This window comes from Euprymna scolopes, chromosome 11, assembly GCF_053919585.1.
Source record: "Euprymna scolopes isolate OS-2025 chromosome 11, ASM5391958v1, whole genome shotgun sequence".
Classification (NCBI taxonomy): domain Eukaryota; kingdom Metazoa; phylum Mollusca; class Cephalopoda; order Sepiida; family Sepiolidae; genus Euprymna; species Euprymna scolopes.
The window spans coordinates 100,863,234-100,880,140 of NC_136492.1; the positions used below are offsets into that span (position 1 = coordinate 100,863,234).

Here is a 16,907-nt window from a genome sequence, read left to right on the forward strand (position 1 = left end):
AGCGTTATTATTTCAGCACGGATCACTCTCTGCATGAATACCGATTAATGTTTTGTTGTTTCCTTTTTTTTACCGTATTTTTTTTTTTAAGAAAGCCTTTTTTAACAAAAATTGAAAGTACACGTTTTTTTCTTTTTTTTTTTATAGAAGTTGTTTTTATATAAGAAAATATGAATGCTTTTTCTTTATTAAAGAAATTGGTTACTCGTGCACTTATTTGATCCGTGCTGAAATAATAACGTTATTATTTAAAAAGCCATTCTTAACATGGGGAGAAGAGAGTGTTTTGTACCTATTCTGTACTTTAACCTTACAATAGAATAAAAAAACGGTAAATTTTTAGATTAAGTCCACCTCCACAATTTTCTTTTAAATGACTACTTTTGAAGGCTTTCGACTATACTGAATACGGAAATCACATTGAAATTTTGCAGAAATAAGTAATTATCAAGATATAAAAAGTTGTATAATGCATTGTAATCTCTGGTGGCCATCTTTTTTACACACTTGCGCGCGTCATAAACAAATCTACGTGCGTAACAAAGATGGCCGCCAAAGAATACAATGCATAAAACAACTATTTATATCTCGATAACTACTTATTTCTGCAAAATTTCAATACGATTTCCGTATTCAGCATAGTTGGAAACCTTTAAAAGTCATCATTTAAAAGAAAATTGTGGAGGGGAACCTAATCTAAAAAAATACCAAAAAAACATAAAACTTTAATTAAACTTGGAAATACGATTTAAAAAAATAGCGCAATCAGTAAGTGCATTAGCACCCGTTAATCGACTAACGTGACCTTATTGCCAAATAAGCTCCGGCAACAATGTTGAACGCGCCGTTCACATTGTTTTTGTTTTTTCAAGTTAAATTCAACTTTCACAATATCTTTTTTATTTTTTTATAATTTCACAATATCTTTTTTTAATAATAAATTGTTAGTTAAAAGCACAGAATAGTTACAAAACACCATCCCCTCTCTATGGTAAGAATGGCTGAGAAAAAATATTAGGTACTCATGCAGAGAGTGATCCGTGCTGAAATAATAACGTTATTATTTAAAAAGCCATTCTTAACATGGGGAGGAGGGGGGGGCGTTTTGTACCTATTCTGTACTTTAAGCTTATAATTGAATAAAAAAACATATCATAAAACTTTAATCAAATGTGGAAATACGATTTAAAAAATAGCGCGAATCAGTAAGTTTATTAGCAGCAGAAATTGTTAGGTGAAATACAGAAAAGTTTCTACCAAGAAAACCATTATTTTTTTTTGCTATTCTTACCAAGGGGAGGGGATGGTGTTTTGTCACTATTCTGTGCTTTCAACTAACAATTTATTAAAAAAACAAAAGGTAAATTTTCACATTAAGTCCACCTCCACAATTTTTAACATGGGTAGTTTGGGGGTGTTTATTCTGAAAGCCGTTCTTAACATGAGGAGAATGGTGGTATTTATTCCAAAAGCCGTTTTTAAAAGACGAAAGACAGGTGAAAGGTTAAAACATGTAGTTAGGCATGGGTATTGTTTATTCCGAAAGCCGTTCTTAATATTGGGAGGTTGGGTGTGTTTATTCATGGCCGCCAGTGAATTATAGTGAATAGTACAGGTCTTTATATCCCCAAAACTAATTGCCTCTGCAAATTTTAAATGAAATTTTTCTTATTCAGCATAGTCGAAAATTGTGGAGGTGGACCTAATGTAAAAAAAATACCCTCCCCCAAAAAAGATATTGTGAAATTTAAATTTAAGCGCGGTACTAAAAATAAAATTAGACAGAAAAATACACCTTTGGGTTTGTATTTGCACAAAAACTTGAAAACATTGTCAACAAAAACAAATATATAACAAGTAAATATTTTCAAAGGCAAGATAAGTTACTTTTCTACCTAATTGGATAATTTTTAGTGTTTTTATTGGGTTTGTACTACTGTACATATAGATTCGAAAAAGTTGTCAAAAAATAAATGTGTAACAAATATTATCAAAGGCAAGATATGTTACTTTATTACCAAAATGGATAATTGTTTTGTTTTTTTAATGTAAAATGTTTATTCGGCTCGAAAATCACAGTGTTTACTTCTATATTTGAAAATTATCAATTGGCGGCAGACTGTGTTAAACACATTAGGTTTGGGAAAATGAGTTAAAACTAAAAAACTATACAAAATACTGTTAAAAACCACCGAATACATGTCTGCTTATGTCACAGTAACACATATTGAGTTAGTTCCTGACAGTATTTTGTATAGTTTTTTAGTTTTAACTCATTTTCCCAAACTTAACGCGTTCAACACAGTCTGCCGCCATTTGTATTTTTCAAATATACAGATAAACACTACATGTTTTCGAACCGATTAAACATTTTACACTAAATAAAAACACTAAAATCTTATCCAGTTAGGTAGAAAAGTAACTTATCTTGCCTTTGATAACATTTATTTGTTATATTTATTTTTCAACAACTTTTTCGTTTCTATGTTTAGTAATACAACCCCGTTTTATTTACTATAACGTTTAGTCGGCTCGAAAAATAATGTTTATCAGTGTATTTGAAAAATACAAATGGTGACAGACACTGTTGATGATGTTAAGTTTAAGAAAATGATTTAAAACTAAAAAACTATACAAAATACTATAAGAAACCCACCAAATATGCCAGCCTATGTCCCAATAATATATAATCAGTAGGTGTCTGACACTGTTTTGTATAGTTTTTAACTGATTTTCCCAAACTTAACGTATTCAATAGAGTCTACGACCATTCATCTTTTTCAAATACATCGATAAACACTGAGTTTTTTTAGCCGATTAAACATTTTACATTAAATAAAAACACTAAAATATTATCCAGTTAGATAGAAACGTAATTTACCTTACCTTTGCTTTCATTTATTCGTTTTTGGACAACTTTTTCGAATCCGTGTATAATAACCCTCCCCCACCCTTACCAAAATATTAATTAAAAACTCACATTTTTGAATACAATAAAAAAGAAAACTAGTTAGCGTTTCAACATTTTAGCAACTTTCGGCTTAATCCACTGAATGTTGGTTGAGCCCAAGCCATGATTGACGGTAATTCTGCATGAGTACCATTTTTTTTTCATTTTCGCCTTTTTTTTTTAAAACTTTTTGGAGTGGATTGTTGTACTAAGAATATAAGAAACATGCATTTTCTCTTTTTATTAGAATTTTCCATTACACCAAATTAAGCCACAGCAACATGTGGCAGGGTACAGCTAGTCTATATATATAAAAATGTAATTCTTGGTTCGTTCAAAGTCGATAAAACCATATTTCTACATTATCAATTTATTTGAAATTTTCAGACATACCATCTTTAGAGTCAAGGAATGTTTGCATGTTATTACAATAATTTAGCATTGTGAATTATAAAAATATTAAATAAAATAAAAATATTTTTTTCTTAACTGCGAGACTGTCCGCCATATCATTTCCGGTAGAAATGAGCCTTTCACTTATTGAGATGAGTATTATTCATATTAATTTTTATGGTACTCATGCACTATCCGTGCTGAAATAATAACGTTATTATTTAAAAAGCCATTCTTAACATGGGGAGGGGAGAGTGTTTTGTACCTATTCTGTACTTTAACCTTACAATTTAATAAAAAAAAACATCATAAAACTTTAATTAAATGTGGAAATACGATTTAAAAAATAGCACAGATCACTCTCTGCATTAGCACCATTTTTATTTATGCGGACTATTATTCTCATCTTCATTAGTTGTTGTTTTACAATGTTTCAGCCAACTATTCCTCTGGCCTCCATGAAAAGAATTAAGCCAACGTAAGTACATGAGAAATTATTAATAAATGTTTAGTAACTTTTTCCTTTTATAAATGTTTAGTAACTTTTTCCTTTTATTATTCTTAAAGAGTAAAACTTTTTTTATTCATGAAAAGAGTTAAGCCAACGTAAATAAATAAATAAATGTTTGTACACGTGACAAATTATCAATAAATCGTTTAGTTACTTTTTTTTTTTAATTATTTATGAAAAGAGTTAAGCCAACGTAAATAATATTTGTTAAAGGGCAAAAGGCAACGTAAGAGGCGGAGTTGTACACCCATCACCCCCATGCGTAATTTCTATACTTATAGGTTTTTTAAAAAAATTTTCACTGGATTATTATTGATTGGACACTAATTAACCAGATTATGAAAAAAAAATTTGAAAAAAGAAATCATTATTTCGACATTTGAAAGTGGTGCTCACTTTTTAGTTACAACGTTCTGATAAATCAGTTACCCATTTTGTAACCAATAAAAACGCGGGTATATCAAAGCCATAGAAAGTAAAAATAATATGAACCTCTACCGCATTAGTAAGTCAGGAATATATTTGTTTCTCAAAGAAAAAAAAATAGAATGAACATGACTTTTTTATATTGTTTTTATGTAAATAAAGTTTCGAGTTTAAAAAATTTTTTTTTTTTTACTTATTTAGTTAAAAGTCAGTTTGTGGGTGTTTTTTTTTTAAAAATAATTTGTTTTTATGAAAGGTGAGTTTGTGGGTGTTTCTTTACAATTTATCTGTTTTTATGAAAGGTGAGGTTTTTATTTTTTGTTTTTTTTTTCAAAACTTTTGTTGTTTTTTTTTAATTTTTTTTAAGTATTATAAATTTCACTAACATGCTGGAGAAATGTTTAATAATTTGGTATTTTTTAGATTAGGTCCACCTCCACAATTTTCTTTTAAATGACGACTTTTGAAGGTTTTCGACTATGCTGAATACGAAAACCGCATTGAAATTTTGCAGAAATAAGTAGTTATCAAGCTATAAAAAGTTTTATTATGCATTGTATTCTTTGGCGGCCATCTTTTAACGTGCATGTGCGTGCCATAAACAAACGCACGTAAGTAAAAAAGATGGCCGCCAAAGAATACAATGCATAATACAACTTTTTATATCTTGATAACTATTATTTCTGCAAAATTTCAATGCGATTTTCATATTCAGCATAGTCGAAAACCATTACAAGTCGTCATTTAAAAGAAAATTGTGGAGGTGGACCTAATCTAAAAATTTACCAATAATTTTCCATCCTGTATGCCTCCCGATACATTGCTTCGTCAACATGAGACCATTTTATATCTCCCGAAGACACTAAAAGTGAAAAAAAAAAAAAATGGGTGACCGATTTACCAGAACGTGGTAACTAAAAAGTGAGCACCCCTTTCAAATGTTGAAATCATTTTTTTTTTTTTCAATTTTTTTTCATAATCTGGTTAGTATTCAATCAATAATAATCCAGTGAAAAAATTTCCAAAAACCTATCAGTATAGAAATTCGGGGGTGATGGTTGTATAACTCCCCCACGTAAGTAAATAAATAAAAAATGTTACGGGCGCATGCGTTAGCGTTGACTAAGGGGGGGGGACTAAGGGAACGACCATTAAATAATTCTGTGGGTCGCCATGGAACTCAACGCCCAAGGAGTACCAAAATAGTTTTCGTATGAAGAAAGTTTTTTCGAAAAGTGGGTAATCACTTTTCCATGTAAATTTAACTTAAAATGAGCACCCACTTTCTGGCCATCTAAGGAAGGGGGATTTATGTTCGCGTTTATTGGCTTAAAGATTTTTTGACAAGGCAGTTTGGTACGCGAGTGCATATTTAACAGCCTTCCTTTATGCTTACGCGTAGCATAAACAAAGGCTACATCTGAAATGGAAAATAGTCCCAGAGTTCAGGGGTTATTACCATGCAAAAGAAATCAAACAAAAAACTTTTTAGCCAAGAAACACACAGAAAAATGCCCCTCCCTCAGTTGGCCAGAAAGTGGGTGCTCATTCTAAGTTAAATTTACATTGAAAAGTAATCACCCACTTTTCGAAAAAGTAATTTCATGAATATCATGAAAACTTTCTTTTTGCTACGGAAACGATTTGCAGATTCGTTTTTAGCATACCGAAATCTACAATAAAATATTTTGTTATATACGAACGTGAAACGGGCCTTAAAGTAAAATAATACCGGATATTTTGGAGCAGATTTGCCGTTTAGTTTTACAAATATCCTCAAACCAGGTAATCACTAAAAGGGACTCTAAAAGTCGTCACCTGTATTGAGCAAAAGTTTAAAATCACCGATTATATATCAACCTATGTCACGGTAACATATATTGAGTGAGTTCCTAACAGTATTTTATATAGTTTTTTAGTTTAAACTCATTTTCCCAAAATTTCTCCAAACTTAACATGTTCGATAAAGTCTGCCACCATTTGTATTTTTCAAATATACCAATAAACATTGAATGTTTTTGAACCGATTAAACATTATACATTACATAAAAACACTAAAATCTTATCCAGTTAGGTAGAACATTTACTTTTCTTGCCTTTGATAACATTTATTTGTTATATATTTGTTTTTTGACAACTTCTTTGTATCTGTGTTTAGTAATATAAACCCTTTTCATTTAATGTAACATTTAGTTGGCCTGAAAAACAGTGTTTATCAGTGTATTTGAAAGCTACAAATGGTGGTAGACACTGTTGATTACGTAAAGTTAGAGAAAGTGAGTTAAAACTAAAAAACTATACAAAATACTGTCAGAAACTCACCGATTATGCCAGCCTATGTCATGGTAACATATATTCAGTGGGTTTCTGACACTGTTTTGTTTAGTTTTTAGTTTTCAACTTACTTTCCCAAACTTAACGTATTCAACAGAGTCCGCAACCATTTCTGTTTTTCAAGCCAATTAAATATTTTACATTACATAAAAGCACTAAACAATTATCCAGTTAGGTAGAAACGTAACTTACCTTACCTTACCCCCCCCATCACCCAAATATTAATTACTAACTCACATTTTTGTATAAAGAAAACAAAAAAAAAAAAAAACATTTAGCGTTTCAACATTTTTGCTACGTTCGGCTTCATCCACTGATTGTTGGTCGAGCCCAAATCATGATTGACAGAAACTCTCGAGGATCCAGATCAAATTCTCCAAGAGTACCATTTTTTTTTCATTGTCACCGTCTTTTTCACTTTGGAGTGGACTGCTGTACTAAGAATATAAGAAACATGCATTTTCTCTTTTTATTAGATTTTTCCATTGCACCAAATTGAGCCACTGCAACGTGTGGCAGGGTACAGCTAGTAGTAAATAAGTTTGGAGTTGAGAAAATAATTAATAGCAAATAATTTTGGGTTTGAGATTAATAGTGAATTATTCGTAAATAAGTTTGGAGTTGAGAACAATAGTAAATTAGTAGCAAATAATTTTGGGTTTGAGATTAATAGTGAATTAATAGTAAATATTCGTTGAAGTCTTTCAGACAAGCCCTTCATATATGGTATACAAACTGTGATGAGTTTCTGAATGGTGTCCTTTTTTGTTTGGTCCAGATTTCTTGGAGCTGATGTCATGCTCTCTGAATAGTTGTTTCGGTGGAAGTTTTCTCTTAAACTGTCCATCTCTTCTTGATATGCACTGATCTTACTACATATTGCTTTTGCTTGGTGTTGTAAGCAACGGACAATTCCTTTCTTTACATTCATGAGATTTTACATAAAGACTCTCCACCAGGGATGTACGAAAAACTCCTAGAACAAATCTTCGTGATAAACTTTTTCTGATCATTTTGCATATAGTTTTGGGTTTCGTTGAAGTGTTAACTTTGTTAATGAACTGTTGCCAACAAATTCTTTTGGATTCTTTTAATTGAGGAGACATAAATCGTTTTAGTTGATTAATTGTTCACTTTTATTTCCTTTTGAATTTGTTGGTTTAAATCCCCATAGAGTGATGTGGCTATTAAAGTGTCCCAAGAGGATAAAAGGTGACGGTAATTGTTTGATTAAACTTTCTAACACAACAGAGGGTTGACCAGTTTCTAAATTGATGCTACCAGACCAGGCTGTCTGAAAACATTGGCTTCCTGAGATAAATGTGCTTAACATTGAGGATTTTTGTTTTTCCTTTCTCTTTGTGAAACTTAATTATGTTCTGCAAAAGCCAACAAAGGAAACAAAATTATCTCCTCTATAATTCAAGCAAACCAAATACAATGAATAAGTATTTGAAAGACATAAAAAAGTGAAAAAAATTTTTTTACCAAAATGACTGCACTTTACAGTAACACTTACCTGTCATCTTTGCCCTGTCGGCAGGGGATTAGAATATGCACACTGTCAATATTGGTTGTCTTAAATTCAAAAATGGTGGCATTACCATGGAAAAAGATATTTTGAATCGATGGTCTGGATATGTAGAGAGGTCCACCACCCGGAATACAAAGAAATGAAGTTATTGTGATACTCCAAGATGAAGTATACAGTGCTTTCAGAAAAATGACAAAAAGGGAAGGCACCAAGACCTGGCAACTTTCCAATCAAGCTCCTACTGTTCTTGATGAATTGGAACTCAAAGCGGTCATAAAACTGATTAACAGTATTTATGACAGCGGTATTATTCTGGAAGATATGAAAAAAGTCAGTTTATATTGCTGTTTCTAAGAAAACAAATACAACACACTGAACAATACTGTACAATCAACCTAATGAGTCACATAACTAAGGTTCTTCTACTTGTTCTCATGAAGAAAATGAGGAACAAGATTTTGCCAGAAGTATCTGAAGTACAATTTGGTTTCATGGCTGATAAGGATACATGAAATGCCGTATTCATTTTGAAAATCCTCATAGAAAGATCCATAAAGGTACAGAAAGATTTATAACCGCACTTCATAGATTACTCAAAGGTATTTGACAAAGTATAACACAGGGATTTGTTTGGCATTTTGACTCCGGTTAACATCGACCAAAAATACATTAGTGCACTCAGAAACCTCTATTAGGAGCAGAAGGCGGCCATCAAGGTTAACAATGATTGCAGTGGCTAAAGATCAATCTGTAGAGAAGTGAAACGGGTGTGTTTTCTCGCCTGACCTCTAACATTTACAGTGAAATGATTTTACGCAAAATTGAAAATCAAGAAGGTGTTAGCATAAGTGGTTGTAACATCAACAATTTGAGATATGCAGCTGACACTGTCCTCATCTCAGACGCCAAAGACGAATTGCAACAAGTACTGACAATATTGACAAATGAAAGTGAGAAGAAAGGGGTGCAACTTAATGCTAAGAAGACAGAATGCATGGTTATATCCAAAAAAGGTTTAAGTATCAAAATGCAATATCAAATGTAAAGGTGAGACAGGTGAACATTCACACAGGTGAATACACTCAAGTACCTCGGTTGTACTATTACATCTGATGGTAAAAGTAACACAGAAATCAAGAAAAGAATTGTGATGGTAAAATCCACCTTCTAAAGCATAGTGTGCGCCTTGCAGCACAGAAACATAAAACTCATCGTGGACTGGTGGATATATATTATATATCTCCCAGTCATGAAAAATAGGAAAAATGAATTGAATTGAAATAAACGAACTAGAATTTATTTTGTGAAGAAACAAATGAAAGAAAAGGGTACAGCACGTGTTTAGTTTGGCGTACATCTCTCGCTGTTAACTGGTGAGAAGGAGTCTATTGTTGTAGAGAGAGAAAGAGAGAGAGAAAGTCAATCCTGTTTGGCACGTGTCTCTCGCTGTTAGCTGGTGAGAGGGAAAGTCTATTGTTGTATAGAGAGAGAGAGAGAGAAAAAGATAATCCAGGCCATGGAGATAGAAAGTGTGTAAGGTGTACGTACTGTCTGTTGGCTCTTGCCCCATACATAATAGCAGGGGATGTGTTGCGCGCGCCCCGAAAGGGAGCGGATGGTCTGTCAACCGCTTAGGTCGGGAGCCGAATCGAAAAGAAGGAAACAGCTCAGGTCTCTTGCTTTTATAGTTGTTTCCGGTGGTCTTTTGCGTATCTGTGGATTTTCTTCAAAGGGGAAGTGATGTTGCCCATGTGTGCGTACATGTGTGTACGTTAGCGTGTGTGTGTATGCACATGAATGTGAGTGTATGTACGTGAACGTGAATATATCTATGTGTGTGTACGTGCGCACGTATGTCTGTGTGCGCGTATGTGTATTACAAGAAAAATGGCTTGAGATGTGAACGCATGTTTTTGTGCGAGACTGGAAAGGGCTCGTACAAACTAAACACAAAAACCAAAATCATGAAGACGTACATTTGGTCAATTCTCCTTTACAGTTGCAAATGTTGGACAGTAACGAAAGCAGGTGAAAGTCGTTTGGAAGCAGCAGAGATATAGTTTTTAAAGAGAATTTCATGAATTTCATGGACAGAAAGGAAGACAAATGAAGAAGTCATGCATAAGGGAGAAAACAGCAGATCACTACTCAATACCGTCCGCGTTAGACAGTTAAAGCTCTTTGGCCCTTTATCACGGGCAGACAGCTTGGAAAAAAAACTTGATGTTATGAAAAATTGTTGTGAAAAAGGGCAGATGAAGACAACAAAGTTCACTGACAATCTCAAGAAACACGACTATAGATCTCATCAGGAAGAATATGTAGATTTTCAAGTTTCGTTATCTGGAGAAATTTTTTTTCTTTGTTTTCTTTTTAATTAATTTTTTTTTTTTTAAGAAGCAATCTTCAAATTTTTTCACCCGATATTTACAATTTTTAAATTAACAGAAAAATTAACAGGAAAACTCTTTGGTATACTTAGCATGTGCATAGTTCCCAATACAATAAACAAACACCCTATATTGGAACCACTTGATGAGAACACACACACACCCTTTTTATCTAAAGGGTTTCTCATTTATTAATGTAAGGGCAATAATTAATGGTAAATTCTGTTTTAAAAAAAATCACGAATCTATATGAACACTCATTACTATTACCGACATAAATTCTTTTTCAAGGAAATACAGTTGGGAAATTAGTGAAAAACAATTTTCTTTTCTTTTCATATGTGACCTATTTGTGTTATCTTTTTTTTTTCTTATAGAATATATTTAATAGAAGTTATAAGCCTTTAAAATTCATGTAGATATCGATTCTGAGTAAAGTAACCATCTTGTTTAACACAAACAGGTGACTAAATAAGGTTGGCTAGGTTTTTTAAAATCGGTATTCACGCTAACTTTAACGGCTTTAAAATTTGAAAACACATATAGATCATGAATGAATAGATAACGCGTTTCATCGTATACTTGAAATGCTGAAATGAAAAGTCACTGATAAAAATATAGTCACCATCTTTATAAACAAATACAGAAAAAAGGCTAAGAAAGATTGGCTCTGATCAAGTTCTGCATGCTTTTACTTCTGGTTTCAGCTGACCATTCTGCTTCACAATGAATATCCTGAAAATGTCTCTTCTGATTAATTTTTACTATTAAACAAATATTTTGAAATACAGCCAAGTTCGTTTGCCTATTTTAAGACTGGTAGACATTAATCAGAAAGGGTTTTTTTCAAGTCATTTATCGTGAAGCAACACGATCGGCAGAAAATGGAAGTAAATAAAGACACACAAAACTTGAATATACATGGAATATTGATAACTTGAATTCATAACTTTTGTCAGAAACTGACTCACACTTGACTTTCTCCCCCTTTCACTTCTACCCTCCCTGCTGACATCAACTGCATCGGCTTCATAAGCATTCAATAGGTGCCGGTGAATGTTGATTGGTTCAATTTTTTTCTGGATAAAAGAATTCAATGACTCATCTCTGCTTCTGACGCACGTTCATGACAAGGGATGCTTTTTTTAGAGTCTAACACTGTCATTATCTGCAACAGAGAGATGAAAATTTCAGGTCATGAATGCATAAGTTCAGTAATAACATCAATGCAATTTGCAATCTCCTCTGATCCAGTTGAGCAGAATAAAAATTAAGAGGCATTATTTTGGAACGTCCCTCATACATCCAAATATTTCAGTCATAATTCAATTGCCCTCAGTGAACTAGATATTTACTCCCCCCCCCCCTTATTGTCAGTAGTTGTTATTCTTCATCAGCTGAGTGTTGTGCTTCAAGATGAATGCCCTGGAAAATCACTTCTGATTAATGCTTACCAGCTTTAAAATATTTTGTTATTCTGAAAAACAGCCAAGTTCATTGCATATTTTTAAATGGTGCTAATACACTTTAGCAAAGACATTAAAAACCAAAAATAAAGAAAAGTCTCTTGATGTAAATGCTCTTTGTGGAATGAAGTTTTCATTAAAAAAAAAGAAAAAAAAAATCACTTAATTTGATAAAGTATTTTTTTTTTTTTTGTATTTTTTTTTACGGAAGAAAATCAAATTTTATTGAAAGTCATGGAATCATTTTGACAATTTCCAACTATGAGGAGGAGGGAGGGGGCACCGGAAGAGATAACTCCATCTAATTCTTGAAGTTTGTCAAAATTTTGAGATTATTTTTTAGTTTTGAATAATTTTAGATATTCCTTTCTTCCTTCTGTTTTTCTTTTGAAAAATTATTGATAAAATTATAGAACTTCATGTGTGCTAGTTATCTACCCTGGCGGCCTTCTCATCATAGTTGGAAATTGCCACTCCGTAACGAGAAAAAAAAAACAGCAGAGCATGTTGGTTACATGAACCATGTAAGCTGTCCAAAATGGTGTTTTTTTTAGAAGTGTTTTAGAGTAAACATCTGATCAGTATGCGACTAAATATGCAGCAAAGACAATTTTGCAGACTTGTTAGTAACAATATTGCAATGGATACCTTTTGAAAAGTAATAGATGACCAACTGAGAAAACTCGATATTTGGAACTTGGAGAATTATTATATTACACTATGTATGCTCTGGAAGCCAATAAAAAAGGCATTGAGCTTGAATTTTTTCAAATTTACATAAATATTTTTTTCATTATAAAAAACTTTATGAGAATAATATTTTGAATCCATTACGATTGGTATATACAAACTGAGTAACGTTTCAAGTAAATGATTAACCTATATATATATATATATATATATATATATATATATATATATATATATAGATGTTTTTTTATTATTTTTTTGCGATACGTTTTGAATGAATTCACTTATTTAAGACAGTGCATTTTTACCTAAATGCGAGTTGGGAATAATTTTCCCTTTAACCAATTCTGTACCCCCATATGGGGAGCGGCATACATATTGTTTTTGAAATATAATTATCCACTGACACATGTTTTGTTGTTTTGAATGAATTCACTTATTTACGATATTTACATATGGGGGTACCAAATTGGTTAAAGGGAAATTTATTCCCAACTCGCATTTAGGTAAAAATGCACTTTCGTAAATAAGTGAATTCAATCAAAATGTATCGCAAAAAAAACAAAACAAATGACATCTACGTAAATCGCGATATATCTGAACAGTCAGCGAAGTGGACGAGGGGTAAGGGTTTAGGCTTCTTACTGTGGGGTCCCGATTTCAAATCTCGCTAGATTCAGCCACTCTGATGAGTCGTAGACGACGAAACATGTGTCAGTGGATAATTATATTTTAAAAACTATATATATATATAATAATAATAATAATAATAAAACAAAGTGATTTTTCCCATATTCTATTAACAAGCAGCTTTCTATCCAAGATACCTAAACAAATCTACTTTGAAAAAAATTTAGACCTATTGTTGTTGCAAGTTTTTAGAAAATATTCATTTATTTTGATCGCTATCAATAATTTATATATTTTTTTCTTAACAGCCATTAACAGTCGTCTATACAATTGGAGGAATTCAAACTTTCATACTCAGGTCTCCAATTACTGCAACGCATGTATATCAGGAAGTATAGTATAACTATTTCTTTGTAGCAATGGCATTTCATTTCTTTAGTCTTGCTAGTCTACATTTTTTATTTAAATATAGAATGCACCTTTAATCTACATTTTTTTAAAAACTTTGATTGAAATAACAGATTAGAAGAATAGCATTCAAAGAACAGAGCAGTTTCTTTTTTTTTTTTTGTAATCACTTAACTTATTCATACGTTTTAACTCTTCATTTCTTTTTATTACATTTTATGCAAGCAATATGATTTATGAGTAAAAAGAAACAAAAAAAAAAAAACGTTTGATTCCCAGGTCCTACAAGGAACATAAAGCTTTTTGTTTTTTCTCTTAAAGTTTTGATTTTCATGAGCTTACACAATATCATGAAAGTTAGTATTGTAGGAATAGGATTAAGAGATCAACAGAATAGCAGAATTCATATTTTCGAAGACATAGTAGAGTTTGTTGTGATTTACGCAATCACTTATGAAAAGCTGTTCTGATTATTCTTACAAAGAACTAAAAGAAAAAAATTTAAAAAAAGATTTTGTAATATCTTTCACATAAAAAATGTTGCTGCCTAAAAAACACCATATTTAATGGAAAAGTTTTGCTTTTTGCAGGCATAATTATTATATAGCAATTTTTAACAAGGAGCTGAAAGTAATGTTTTATTCAGGTTGTAGAGAAATATAATTTGATCAGTCTTTGTTAACCTACTATACAGTTCACCCCTAACAGTTTCAGTGTCATCATAGTGAGATCAAATGTTGTAGCTGTTTATTGAGACTCATGACCACAAATACCGAGAGTTTTTCATTCTTATTTGTACATTATATTTCATATTCAGATTTAAATGGAGTACCTCCAAGACATCATTGTATTCCCCCTCAATATTTCTGCATTTTTAAAGACATTCAAGATATGAAAACATTAAAAAAGCCAATTTCTGTGCTCAAGATAGATATTTTTTTCTTTCAAAAATGGAAAATAAGGGATGTTCCAAAAGTAAGGTGTCCTATTTTTTAACTCAGAAACTAAGACATTGAACAACTAAGATACAATTAAAACAAGTGACCTTTTGTGCATCAGAATTTATTTTCCTATATAGTTACCACTATTCTCAATGCAAGTAAATGAAAGCCTTGATGCTTCAGTCCATAAAAATCCAAAGTGCACTTTGTCACTCATATCTGTTGCCACTCTGAAATCCACAAACCCCTCTCCCGTGCTGACATCATAAACATTCAACAGGTGCTGATGAATGTTGATTGGTTCAATTTTTTCTGCGTGGAAGAATTCAATAACTCATCTCTGCTTCTGGCACACATTCATGACGGGTTGTATTTTTAGAGTCTTATACTGTCAATATCTGCAGCATTAAGATGACACTTTCAGGTCATGAATGCCTAAGTTCAGTAATAATACCAATGCAATTTGTAATCCCCTCTGATTCAGTTGAGCAAAATTAAAAATTATGAGGCATTATTTTGGAATGTCCTTCATACATCCGAATATTTCAGTCATAATTTAACTGTCCTCAGTGAATTAGAAATTTACTTCTTTTTTCGCCTAAAAACAGTTCTCAATTTATACACACATTTTTTTTTTTTTTTTGCTCACCTTCACCCAAAACAAGACATATTGCCAATTGGATATAAAGGGACTACTAATGAAGACCATGCCTAAGAAAGATTAAGATATTGGTTTACATCACATTTGAACTTTGCATATCACTACAGTTTGGGAAACAGGCAGCAGGAAAAGAATTCCAAAGTCTAGCTCTTCTACGGAAGAAGCTATTGGAGTAGCAAATTTTATGACATTTAGGGACCTCAACAGTGAAGGGTGTGATTTAATTGCCAAGCAGGTTTGTCAGGGATATGTATGTTGAGGGTGCACAAGTACAATGTCTTCATCAGGGCACATTCCATTAGAATATTTATAATACAGACACAGGGATACAAAATTGTAGCGATGGAGACAGGGTTGGAGCCTAGTTGACAAAATGGGGCCTATTAGATTGCAGACCCTTTTTTGGATCCTATCCAAGAGGGAGAGACTAGTGGTAGATGCACCAGCCCAGACGTGGCAACAACACTTCATACGTCGCCAAATGGTGGCCTTATAGAGGTACAGGAAACTCTCAGGTGTGAGCAGTTTTCTAGCACAATAGAGGGAGCCCACCTTCCTTGCAGCAGCCGTCGTAATGTCCTCAATGTATTTATTCGTTCATATTTCCTGTGAATGTTAAGCCCAGGAGTTTGATGGAAGAATTCTCAGGTAGGGTGTTATTTGTCATGGTTATTGGTGGTTGGAGAGATTTCTTGTAATTGTTAAAGAAGAGCAGCTTAGTCTTACTAGCATTAAAATGTCACCATTCATTTACGTCCCCATTCAACTACGGTCTGAAGGTCATTCTGATCAATCGTTCCAACATTAATAATATATATATATATATATATATATATATATATAGATAGATAGATAGAGACAGACACATATATACATGGTCCTGGGTATGATTTAAAAAGATATCTAATAGTGAGACCCCATTTGGGGGTGTGGGGAATGTGAAGTTGCCCCTTAATTGCTATTGCTCCCTAAGTCCACTTTGGCACAGAGTGGTAATACCTGTTGGGACGTTGGGTGCTACCAGATCAAGCTACTTAACGATACTGGCTTCCTGACCAAAAATGCACCAAACATTAAAAGCGACTGGGAACCACCTGTGAATTTAATATTACCTCGACACTTCTTGCTTTAAAAGGAAACTAGTTCAACCTTCCAAGAGTGAATGCCATACAACATATATGCAAACACTATATATCACCCGTGGAGGACAGACTTTTGTTGTATCATGAGTACTTTGAGATTTTATCAAATTTTCTGAAAAGAAAATGCCTAAAATTATATTCTTTGAATGTGTAAGAGCATAAAGCTTTTAAAAACCTTTAACCAAAACAACAATAAAAACAAAACAAAAATTGAATTTGAGAAATTTTATTGTTTTTGTTAAAATGTTAACTTAAAAAAATTCTATAACCTTGCAAAAGTCTTGGTTCAATTACAAAAAAAGTCTATTTAAAATAATGAATAAACCACTTATATTAATAATTAAAAAGTTAATAAGGAAATCAGGAAAATTTTTGCCATGTTTTAATGGATACAAAAATATTGTAATAAATATTTTCTTCTAAGTTACATG

At 32.3% G+C, this 16,907-nt stretch overlaps 1 protein-coding gene across 1 annotated transcript in view; it reads left to right on the forward strand.

Moving 5' to 3' along the window:
* LOC145288003 (uncharacterized) overlaps nt 1–16,907 on the forward strand; it is a 39,048-nt gene that overhangs the window by 11,926 nt on the left and 10,215 nt on the right. The window contains exon 2 of the mRNA XM_080136003.1: nt 3,781–3,821. The gene's annotated coding sequence lies outside the window, so the exon portion shown is untranslated. The remainder of the gene's footprint in view (nt 1–3,780; nt 3,822–16,907) is intronic.